We start from the raw sequence: 12,419 nt of genomic DNA, 5'->3' as shown, positions 1-12,419 counted from the left end.
AACTTGCAGCGAGCACCTGTGGCACGGTTCCTCTGCCATGCACCTGCCCTTTCTCCTAGCAGAGGTGGCTGTGGAGACTCAACAGGGCAGAAGCCGGGGAAGGTGAAACAAGCCAGTCTCCTGTCCTTTTTGATGCAATCCTTCCACCACAGGCAGGGAACTGCTCTGAGTGCCCTCTTCCCCAGCTGCCCACTACTGCCAGCTCCTCACTGTGGAATTTTGCATACACCCTGACTCTCCTGGGACCGCTCCTCTACCTCCCCACTCCATCTTACTCACCAGCCAGGCAAAGGCAAGGCAAGGGAGAGGCTTAAATACATTCCATGATATTCATCATTTGGGCCTTTTTTTACTCTTTTGCCTGTTCTCCACACCCACCCACTTCTCTTTCACTGAAAACAGGTGCATGACTTCACACTTCCCCTTGTTGAACTTCCTGGGACTCCTGCCTTGGCAGGGTACAACCCTAGACTGACACAGAGAGCAGCACCAACTTGTGACTCTGTGCATGAGGGATCTGGACACTGCCATAGCAAGGCTGTACTGGGCAGTGCGGGCTGGTAGGAGAGCAGAGCCCTGGGACGTGGAGGCAGAGGGCATGGTGAGAAGGAGGGCCTGGGATGATGAGTGGTGGGGCACGGGCTGGCACTGGAGACTCCTCGGCTGCAAACATCAGCCCTGGGACCAGTTGCAGAGATGCAGACCTGGAGCTGGGCAGCACATGCTTTTGGGAGAACAATAGTACCTGTACATGTAGAAGGATCCATCAGCATCAACATTCTACTTCCCCTGGACAGGGGCTGCATCACTGCACCGTCTCTCCCACCAGGCTGACCCCAGAGCCCATAGGACCCAGCAGACACATGAGGAAACAGTGGCCATCACACCAGGAAAAGGGGGAGAAGGCAGCACAGGTGGGGATAGCAACACCAGTGGGATTGATAGTAATACAGAAACTTTCTGCAGTTTAAATGCTTTCATTTTCCTTTATTAAGTGTTAAATAGATTTGGGGCCCAGGACCACAAAGGGTTGGTGTGTGCCCCAGCTGCGTACTGGCCCTGGTTTAGCAGGCCCCTGAGGCACCCTCCCAGTCTCACTGATTATGGGGTGGCTTCCTGGGGGGCTAGAAAGGATCCTTGGAGCTGTCAGCACTCCTCTTTGGGGCTCACGGGGCCACCCGCGTGAGTTTTGACTGCCCAGGCTGCATGTGCAGGGCCCTGACACAGCCTCTTCTGGCTCTTCCTGGGCTTCCTGCTCCCTGTGGGCCAGAATGGGGGCACGGAGGCTTTGGTGGAAGGCTGCAGTGGCCATATGGACTTGGATCCTTCTCTCACCCTAGCCCACCTGTGAGCGGAGGTAGAGGAGTTGGAAAGTGCCCAGTGTAGTGGGGACTGGGGACCCCTTGCTCAGAATGGGTAGCCAGGGCAGCTGTGCTACATGAGGCTGGGGAGTGCACGTGGCAGTGAGGAGACCCCCTGGTGATGGAGGTACACATCCAACCAAGCCCTGTGGACTGCAGCAAGCAGCAGACAGAGCACAGGACAGAGGTGCTGGGGCCTGCACTGCTGGGGATGGTGGAAGCACAGCTGGTGAGGGTCTGGGCAGTGTCCAGTCAAGATGGGTGCTGTGCTCCTGTGCAGTTCAGAGGCAGGGGGCCTGTGCTGGTGTCAGCCCTGGCTGTCCTGGATAGGTGGCAGGGCCCACAAAGCATTCCTGCTTTCCATTGACCTGTGGGAGAGGGACACACTGTCCAAGATGCAGCATCACTTTGTGCCGCAGCCATGCCAGCCCCAAGCTCCATCCCTTCCTCCTGGCCTCACCTGCCAAGGGCAGCTGGAGAGACAGCTTCCCCTGATGCCTGTGTGGGGTGATGAGAAGGGAAGGGAGTCCTTACCCTGGGTTGAAGGGGAAATGGGTGGTGAACCTGAAACAAAGAGGTTAACTCAATAGTCAGTATCCAATATAACTGTTCAGCAAGTATTCTTTACTGCAGCGCTGAGCAGCACTGGGGTTTACTCCATGAGTGCTCCAACTACTAACACTCTAATATACACAAAAAGCATACATATTCATCAGATTCCCTGGAAAAGGCAGTCCTACGCTAATGAGTTCTTAGAATTCATTTACATAGTCCAAGCATGCGTAGTAGAGTGAGGGCCTTCCCCTCTCCCGGAGGTCCACATGGACTTCCTCACACTGTCCCCTAGTTGCATTTCAGGCTTCCCATGTCCACATATGGTCATGGAGTTAGCTCATCTGTCCTTCGGCTCCTGTTTACTTCAAGCTGGTTAGTTTAAACAGGCTTCCAGTCACTTACCTTGACACTGGCATCTTCTCAGGCACTTGTCTTGCATTTTTAGGTTCCTGTTATCAAGGATGCACTCAGGGAGTTTACCAGACTGTTCAAGGTCTGTTTTATCTCCATTTGGGCAGGTTTCAAGACATTTTACAAATGGGTAAGACTACAGGGCGTAGCTAGGAAAAGAATATAAATGAAGTGATATACATTGCAGTAAAATTCAAAAATAAAAATCAGGGGCTCTTGTGAGGTGTACTGGTCTTGTAATTTCAAGTACACTTCAGCAGCTCCTCTTTCAAACCCCAGGACATGGCCTTGGACCATGTGCCCCTGAGGGACCCCAGGACGGGGGATCTCTTCGTATCTGTCCAGTTCCCCATCTCTACACTTCTTTCCCAATCTTGGTGTTCCCTGCTCTCCCTTTTCTTCCCTTTATCCCACTCTCTGGTTTTCTCACTTAGCCCCTCTGTTCTGGTTGCAACCCATTTTTTTTTCTCTTTCTCTGCCAGGCCCTCAGACTTTTTGTTTATCCTTTTGTTCGGCTCCTCTTCCTGATTCCCCACCCATCTTTCTCTATCCCCATCACCATTTCACTCCCCCCACCCCCTCCTCCATTCCTTGCCCCTATTTCATTCTATCTCATTTTTTGTCTGACCATCCCTCTTCCTCTCCTGGTCTCTCCCACCCTTGGTCCCAGTATCCTCACTCCACCCGTACTTCCCACCCCTCTGTCCCTCCCCTGATCCCTCTCTTCCCCACTCCGCTGCTCTCACCCTCTCACTGTGGCCTGCTTCCCGACGGGCAGTCCTGCCCCGCATAGTGCTTCTCTCTCACTCACTCCACGGCCCACTCCGGCCTCTCCCTCCCCCAAGCTGAGGCTGCCGCCTGCCCCTCGCCTCCCACATGCACACGGGTACGCCAGCCTGGGCATGCGCACTGTCCCTCTTGCCCTCAGCCCACGGGCCGGCTGGCAGCGCCATGCGCATGCCCTCATCGTCCCCGTAGCACTGCAGACCGATCCATGCGCATGCGCTCCAGGCCCCGCGCAGCCCGCGCGCCAAGCCCCGCGCAGCCCGAGCGCCCATCAATGCGCATGCGCACTATCCCCCCGGCAGCTCCGTGGCCATGGCCATGACGTACGCGGATGGGATATTCTACCCAGCCCGCTTCCCCGTTCCGGGTGATCTGGCCGTTCGCCGCCCTACCCCGGGGCTATCCCGCAGCACAACAGCCAGCGCCTCCCGTTCGCCCGCTGCGACTGGGCGAGTTTACTACTTCTCCGCGCTTCGGTAACAAAAAAAAGTGACCGGCCGAGGCCGCCGTCCTCGCCGCCACCCCTCGCTGGCAGGCAGCACGGCATTTCCGAGGATTGGTGTCACCGGGGAGTGAGTGCGGCCCGGAGCTGCTCCGCAGTGCCCGCGCACCACGACTGCCCCTCTGCGGCCACCAGCCTCCCAAGCACAGACCAGGCTATCGCCCCCTGCACCTTCGGCCGGCGGAAGTGCGCCGCTTCGGGAGCCGTGACCTGTTTCCCGCGCGCCCCTACAGCCCGCGCAGGCGCGATACGGGAGGAGGTAGGCCGCCGGGTCCACGCCCGGGAGCGGCATGAGGCGCGAGCAGGCGGGCGCCAAGAAGCGAGGCGCTGGTGAGGCGGGCGCCGCCCATCGGGCGGCCGCCGGCGTCGGCGTGTGTTCTAGCTGCAAGGACAGTCGCCGCCGGGAGCCGGGGAAGTGGCAGAGCCAGCCCAAGAACATGTCCCAGCAGCACTGAGCTCTTAATTTTAAAAGACTCCCACGCCTGCCTCAGGGTACAGAGCAGTCCCTGAACGCACACCACAGTGAACTTTTCTTCTAGACCACAAGATGTCCATAGGTCCTTCCCAGGAGCCACCAAACAACCCCAAACTTGTCCTAGTGCCCCCAAAATCCCCAAACCCTGCCTCCAGGTCCGTAAAGACTTCCCCCAAACAGCCTGAAACCTGGCTTTTGGGCCAGCAAAACATCTCAAAACAAATCCAGGTGCCCCCAAATACCCACCTAAAATGGCCTAAGCAGCCCCAGACACCCTAAACCCTGCTTCCAAGCTTCACAGACTTCTCCCAGGCCATGCCAGAGGGTCCAAACACTCTCCCAAGGCTCCCACCAAACTCCGGATACCCCTGTTATTGATTAATTGTAATTTAGTGGGAAATAACCACTTCTCAATTTTTAGTGATCAATAAAATTTTATTAGCAAGCGGCGAGTGAGCAAAACAGCACTGGGTGTGCCGGGAGTCTCTGCTCTACCAGGACACACACCTTACAGGACAGAACCGAGTCCCTTTATAGTGTAGGCTTCATCCATATTCATGACGGGCGTACCCTGAGGGGTCTGCAAAGGTGTAAACAAGTTTCCCGGGCTTTTCTCCGGTTTCCATCACAGAAGGGGGGATGACTCAGCACAGGTGTTTTTGTAGTGGCTTGAAGATGGGGGCCATTTTAGCTCCCTTCTAACAACTGATTTTAACAATAGAAACTATATACATATATCTTATTTCTTATTTACATAAGAGAATTACAAAACTGTTCGGCCACAACATCCTGACTACAACTTCTTTTTCCCCTTGAGATTTGAATAACAAATACTATATATGCTTTATTACAATTCCCCCCTTTTAACTAATTTTGTTTTTCAGATCTCCTTAACATATCACAAACTTGTTAAATATACATGGTCCGAAAGTTAACCCAATTAATAATAACACTAGGGGCCTCATAAAATGGAGGTTTAACATCAAAACACAACTAACAATGCTTTGCCCCACTTTCTTGAGGCAAACTTGGTGAGGTAGTATTTACTAATTGAGGTAGTATCGGTTGGTGGGTTAAGGCCTGAGTATAGGCTGGGGTTGCAATTCCTCTCACAGCCCAAATGACTACTATAGTGAGGAGAGTTGGTGGGTTCATCTTCCAATTACTAGCTAATTGTACAAACGTGTCCCCTTTCTGTCTTGCCACAGGATTTGCATGCTCAGATCTTTTCCTTCCCCATACTTTCCAGTTCTCCTTGTCACAACAATCACCTGAACTGGTTGCTTCAAGGCCTTTCTTATTTTCCTCTCTCCATACGTCTCTGCCTCCTCCGCCTACTCTATTCCTTAGAGCAGCGGGGCTTTCCATCTTCTCGGCAGCAGTCGTATTCTTTGGGGTTAGGGTCTCATTGTCGACACCAAAACGCCTCCCAGTTCCGGGCTTTTACTTGTGGGATCGTACAGGGCACTTGGAGTATTTGGAACTTGCAAAGAGTTTGTACTATATTCACGTTATGGGGCTTAGGTTCATTGGTACGCACACACCCTTTTTTAGGATTTATCCCTTTTATAAATATAGTCCACTATTTATGGGACTCCTTTACAATTTTTACTGTTGATACCCCCACTCGTAAGGTTTGACTGGTTAATTTTCTTTCTCTTATATAGCACTGATCACAGTATTCCTTTGGGGAATAGCCGTGGACGCAGTGCGCCCACCAACTTTCCTCACAAATAGTGCATTTAAAACACACAAAAGGATAACAAACACAGTTAGGGGTTTTACAAAATATTATATTACTCGTTTAGTCCTTATTCCTTCGCAACACTAGCTTCAGATCTCCTGATGTTTCAGCTACTTCCCAGTGATCAGGCGTTAAGGGTTCTTTCACTCTGGTAGCATGAGTCCATCCCTTTTCAGCAGTCCGGACAGCAGTCTCTGTTGTGAGTATAACAAGAAACGGTCCCTCCCAACGAGGGGTAAGAGAGGATTCTTTCCAAGTTTTTATTAACACCTTGTCTCCAGGTCTTATGGAGTGCAAACAAATTTCTAATGGAGGTCTCTGTACTACCATCCCTTCTTTGTGTAGTTCTCTTCTCCTATTCATGAGGTTTATTAAGTATGGTTGCAAATTGTCTTTTTCCAATACTGGGTGATCAGTGGGAAATTCCATATCATAGGGCATATGCCAGGGAGTGTGGAATTCCCACTTGGTGCCCAGGGAAGTCAATGTCTCTCTGATTACTTTAGACACAAAGTGGGGACCCCTGTCCGAATTGATTACTTCTATATTTCCATACCTAGGGATGATGTTTTCTAAGAGTATTTTTACCACAGTATTTGCTGTAGCTCGAGTGGTGGGAAAGGCCTCCACGTAATGAGTGAGATGATCTACCAATACTAGGAGGTATTTGTACCGTCCTACTTTTGGTAGTTCTGTAAAATCGATTTGAATTCTTCCAAATGGTCTGTATGCCAAATCTCATCCCCCTTGAATCTTTTCTCTTAATTGGTGTTTATTAATTTTCTGGCACGTTAAACAGCTTTTTATATTTCCCTTAGCAACATTATAAATCCCTATGCACATGTATTTTACCAACGCTTGTACTCCCCAGTGAGTAGTATGGGGGTTTGTTACTACAGGAAATCTGGTTACAGTTCGTTTGTTGATTTCTTGCACTAATCTATAATTTCCATCTGCCTTCTTAACGGACAATATTGGAGTATTCCCCTGATTAAGGAGTCTCTCTATTTCAGGCTTCAAGCCTCTCCTGCCTTCTTGCGGCAAGGGATACTGTTTCATTCTAGTCGGGATCTCTGGGTTCCTAATAGTGACTTCGAAGGGGGTGATATCCAATCTACCCACTGTCTCTGGGGTATACCATACTTCTGGGTTAATCTTTTCTTCATCCGCCACTGTGAGGGGGCATAATCTGACTTTGAGTTCTCTTTATTCTACTTTCAGATTAATTCCCAATTCTATAATCAGATCCCGTCCAAGTAAATTATAATCTACTTCTGGTAATAATAAAAATGTTCCAATCACATATTTTCATTTTGATTCAACAATCACATCATGAAGAACCGGGGCCTGAAACGGTTCACCTTTAGCTCCTATTACACTGATTTTTTCTGATGATACTTTACAGCCTGGAGGCAGAGCCTGAATGGTAGATCTTTCAGCTCCTGAGCCCACAAGGAACTCTACCTCTTGTCGCTGAGGACCCACTTTAAGTTTTATCAAGGGCTCTTTGTTCTTTGGGGTCCCCAGCACATAGAGCCCCTGACCCCACTAATCTTCAGAAAACATTTTCTCATCTTGTATTCTCCTCCAGCAAACCTTCTTTACATGCCCCTTCCTTTTGCAATAAAAACATTCCACTTCCTTCATATTCTTACGCTCCAAGTCGGAGGGATGACTGCCTCCTTTCCAGGGGCATTTATCCTTTACAGACTTTCTCATTGCTGCTAAAGCCCCTTTTTGTCCCTCCCTTACGGCCATTGCCAACACCTTCGTGTACTGAATCCCAACTGATGCAAAAGCTGTATGGTCAGGGATCCTTTCAACAGGATAAAGCAGGCAGAACCATTCAATGAATGAAAATCTCTGATCCCAAAGAAACCATGGCCTCCAGGTAAACATCACATAAAACATCCATGTTCTGCACAGCTTTATTACATGCAGGCACTGGGGAATGCACAGAACAGTTTTCAGGCTAAAATAATGCAGTTTGCTGCATGTTTGAGCTGTTACACACTCTGCATTGCCTCCTCTCAACCTGAAACTCCTACTGGGTCTAGACATTTAGAGCAAGGGTAGTTTAAATCTACCAAGACTGTTGCACATGTACTTCCAGATGCAATCAAATAAAGCATCTGGGCAGCTATACCACACACACGCTGCGCGGTGTTTACATAGCACATCACAAATTACAAAACTGGTAAGCTCTAGGCCACGGCCTGTTGAGGAGAAAGTCTGCAAAGGGCACAGCAGCATCCTCCTTCTTTGGAAAAGACACAACATTTATGAGCTGTCTAGTCAATGCGCTACAATTATGTCAGCTCCCCGTCTTTTGGCTAAGAAGTACAAACCAGATTAGCAGCTCCAAAAGAATGTGGTCCGGGGGCAAATTAGCTTGAACTTGGCTCCCCAACCCATATACCTGCCTGTATGCTAGAACCCTGATTCTGGTGGGTTTTTTTTTTTTTTTTTCAACTCCTGCCAATGATGTAAGAGAGCTGCCTGCTTGAAGAACAGGCAGCCAGATTAAGCTGCAGATCTGCTCACTTCTTTCCCTCTTGGACTATTGCTTTCACTCTGATAATGTTTTACTCCAATTTTCTTTATTTAAATTGATTCATCACTGCTAAGAAAAAGGCTGCTGAAGCTAGCCAAGGGCTTGTATCTATCACAGTATCTTTTGATCCTTGTCTACAGTCCTCAAAATACCAAGAGGACAGAAAGTTATAAGCTGTCACCTTCTGATCACCAAGTCAAGCAGGTAAAGGTATACTGAATAATAAATGAGTCAGGAAGAAGTGAAATGACATTTAAATAGATCATTATCTGGGTATCCAAACTGATAACGAGAACAATACCACCACTTCAAGTAGGAATCCACCTAAACTTTCTGAGCTTCTCTCAGCAATTCATCTATTCCTCTCCCTTGCCAATCTTCGATCTTTTCTAGCTTCTTCCTAATATCTGCCCAAGACTTAGCCACAAACTGAGTCTTTAATAATGCCTGCCCCACAGGGGTGGCAGGATCTACTCCCGAGTACAACTGTAAACTTTTTCTCGTCCTTCTTCTGTTGTTCACTAAGAGCCTTATTAATATTTTGCCCTCGGGGAACTGACTCTCTAATTCCTTGAATTATGATCATTCTTAAATCTGCCATGTGGGTTCGGTGGCCTGGGTCTTGATTATTCCAGTTGGGTTTTACCAACAGCCACTTCTGATCTGCTGTGGGACCCACTTGATGTTGCTGGTCCCAAAGTCTCATACCTGCCCTCCTGATCATATCTCGTTCCTCCATAGTAAATAGAATTCCTAGGATAGATTGTAATTCATCCCAGGTATATAAATTTGGGCCAAGAAATTGGTCCACCCGTTCGGCTACGCCAAATGGGTCCTCTGATAGGTTCCCCATTTCTTTTTTTAAAATCTCTCACATCTCCAGTGTTGAGGGGAACAGCGACATACCCCACTCCCGGTTCCCCTTGTGCCCCCACTCCTGGCACAAGCATTTCTCTAAGGGGGTATAATCTCCCTTCCTTAACTTTGCTTCGGGTAACCCGCTGAGGGGGTCCGGGAGATTCAGGGTCAGAATCATTGGTTACAAGTATGAGCGGATTAGAAGGGGGGGGGCTCAGCACAGAGCCCCCTCGAGACAGTTTACTGCAGCCTGTCTCTTGAGCAGAAAACTAAACGCTAATTTGGCATTACAGAGCCTCACTAGGGCCGCTCGGTGCCCCCTGCCCCAGCCCCAACCCCCCCGGGGCAGCTGGGTGCTTGGGACGGGCCCTCCCGGCTGGGGAGGGGGCAGCTCTGCCCCCCCCCTCCCCCACGCTGGGCCAGGCTCCGCGACACTGCTCCAGGGCTCGGCTTGGGCACGCTCCTCCGGTCGGGCCGGTGGCGCCCCGGGAACAAGCCCTGTCCCAGCTGGAGCCAGCAGCGGGAGGAGTTCACCTGCCCCCACCCCGAAGGCAACGGTGCCCTGCGGGGGGGAGCTCCCCAGCCCCGGGGAGTTGGGGGGGGGAGGTGGATGTCCTGACTTCTTGGGGAATTTTTCCAATTCTCTAACATAACTCCTAAAGGACTATCTAGTGGGATATCCGACAATTCTTCCTTGCCCCCACCCATGGATCCAGAGGGCTTGCTTTCCCTCTGTCCCATCTTCCAGAGTGCCTTCTTTCACACACACACACGCTCCCCTTATTCGTGACTCGCTCCCTCACGGGCTACGAGAACTGCACTACTAAAGGGTCCGCACTCAGGTGATTTCTTCAAGATCTCTCACTCACTCGCACTCTGGGATTACCAACCCCAACCGAATGGATAACTGCACAAACGCAAATACTTACTCCTCCCCGGAGTCTTCGATCGGTCTTCGTGCACAAAATTTAAGGGGTTCTGCAGATTCTTTTGCTCACTCCCGAGTCCGAATTAAAAGGGGTTCGGATATCCAGCGTTTTGGCCACGAGATCCTCAGACTGGGGCTATCCGAAGATAGGGCGCCTCCCCTATCTGGGGTTTCGCACCAAAAGATCTGGATCCGAGTCACGGCACCAAATTTGTTATTGATTAATTGTAATTTAGTGGGAAATAACCACTTCTCAATTTTTAGTGATCAATAAAATTTTATTAGCAAGTGGCGAGTGAGCAAAACAGCGCTGGGTGTGCCGGGAGTCTCTGCTCTACCAAGACACACACCTTACAGGACAGAACTGAGTCCCTTTATAGTGTAGGCTTCATCCATATTCATGAGGGGCGTACCCTGAGGGGTCTGCAAAGGTGTAAACAAGTTTCTCAGGCTTTTCTCCGGTTTCCATCACAGAAGGGGGGATGACTCAGCACAGGTGTTTTTGTAGTGGCTTGAAGATGGGGGCCATTTTAGCTCCCTTCTAACAACTGATTTTAACAATAGAAACTATATACATATATCTTATTTACATAAGAGAATTACAAAACTGTTCGGCCACAACATCCTGACTACAACTTCTTTTTCCCCTTGAGATTTGAATAACAAATACCATATATGTTTTATTACACCCCCAAATGTGCCATAGTTCTTGCTGTCTCCAAGAGACCCTGTACCCTGCCTAGTTTTCCTCAAAGAACCCAAAATTTGCCCCAGGCCCCCAAGCAGAGCTTGTCCTACTTCAAGACACTTCAGGACCTCCACAAAACCCTACCACTGGACCCCAAATGCTGTCACAAAATCTAGCAATGCTGAAAGCCTCACACCCTTCCCAGTGACCCTAGACTTCAAACCTGCCTTGTGCTCCAAAATCCCCAAAGTGTGCCCCAGGAACCCAAAAATACCTTCAGTTGACCCCCACCCAGACCCATGACCAGGTCTACTAAAGACTTTCAAACCCTGGCCAATAGTCCTCAAAGATCTTCCTACCTGCCCTAGGGCCCACAAGCACCAAAAAGCATGCTTCAGGTCCTCCAGTGGACTTCCAGCACCCAGATCCTTTTCCATGTTCCCCCAAAGCCTGCCAAAATGTCCCAAGGACCCTGAAACTTGGCCCAGTACTGGAAAAAAAAGCCCAACCAAATAGTTTCACAGGCTACTAAGATCTCTCCCAAACACCCCTGAACTCTGTCCCAGCATTCCCAGTCCCTGAAAACTCTATGCAAGTTCTTCCCAAGACCCCTGCATCCTGCTTCAGGTCACTGTAAGACTTCCCCAAAGCTCTAGCAAACTGTGCTTCAGGTACCCCGTTTGCTCCACAGAGTGCCCAAGTATTCCCAGTGTCCCACAGTCCTGCGCAAGGGCTGCAAACCACTACAAAAACCTGCTTCAGGACCATTAAAGACCCGAAACCCTATCTCAGAGGTGTTGTCAGACCATGGACACCCCCAAACCCTGACTGCGTGTCCACCCAATCCCCAAAAACCTACAGGCCACAACACAACAGCTACCCCAAAGACTCCCAGACTCTACCCCAGAGCCACAACCCCCCCCCAAACCTGGCCCAAGTGCCCCCAGATACCTTCAGACCCTACTTCAGGTCCTCTAAAGCCTTCCTGCAACCTAACCCACACCCTGACCCATGGCTCCCAAAGACCCCCCTAAACGCTGCCCAAGTACCCACAACCTCTTCCAATCTGGCATCACGGTCCTGAAACACTCTGATAACTTGCTTCAGTACTTTCAAAGTCATCCATCCCTAAACTCTGCCCAGCTGTCACCAATGAGCTTCAAATTCTGCCCCAGAGCTCCCCAAACATCCCCTAATCTAGCCTAAGTGGCCCCTACTACCAAACTCTGCCCCAGGTCCCCCAACACTGGCAAACCCTTCCTGAAAGACACCAAACACCCCTAAACCTACCCCCAAACCCCAGAACTCCCAACCCTGCTTCACTGCAACTAGATGCTTCCTCCAAACCTGTCCAAACTATATCCCAGGCCCTGCAAAGATCCCAAACAGTGACCAAGTGTCTCTAGAGATGCCCAACCCTGCCACTGGTTGCCAAAACCTGTCCCAGGGTCCCCACATCACCCAGAATTCTGCCTCAGGGTCCTCAAACACCTTCCTCTGAACTCAGCAGTGGGGTGCTCAGCTGGTTTCCTGCCCCCCTAGGCTGCTCACACCTAC

This window comes from Strix aluco, chromosome Z (genome assembly GCF_031877795.1).
Source record: "Strix aluco isolate bStrAlu1 chromosome Z, bStrAlu1.hap1, whole genome shotgun sequence".
In the NCBI taxonomy this organism is placed as follows: domain Eukaryota; kingdom Metazoa; phylum Chordata; class Aves; order Strigiformes; family Strigidae; genus Strix; species Strix aluco.
Note: the sequence above shows the minus strand (reverse complement) of the source record.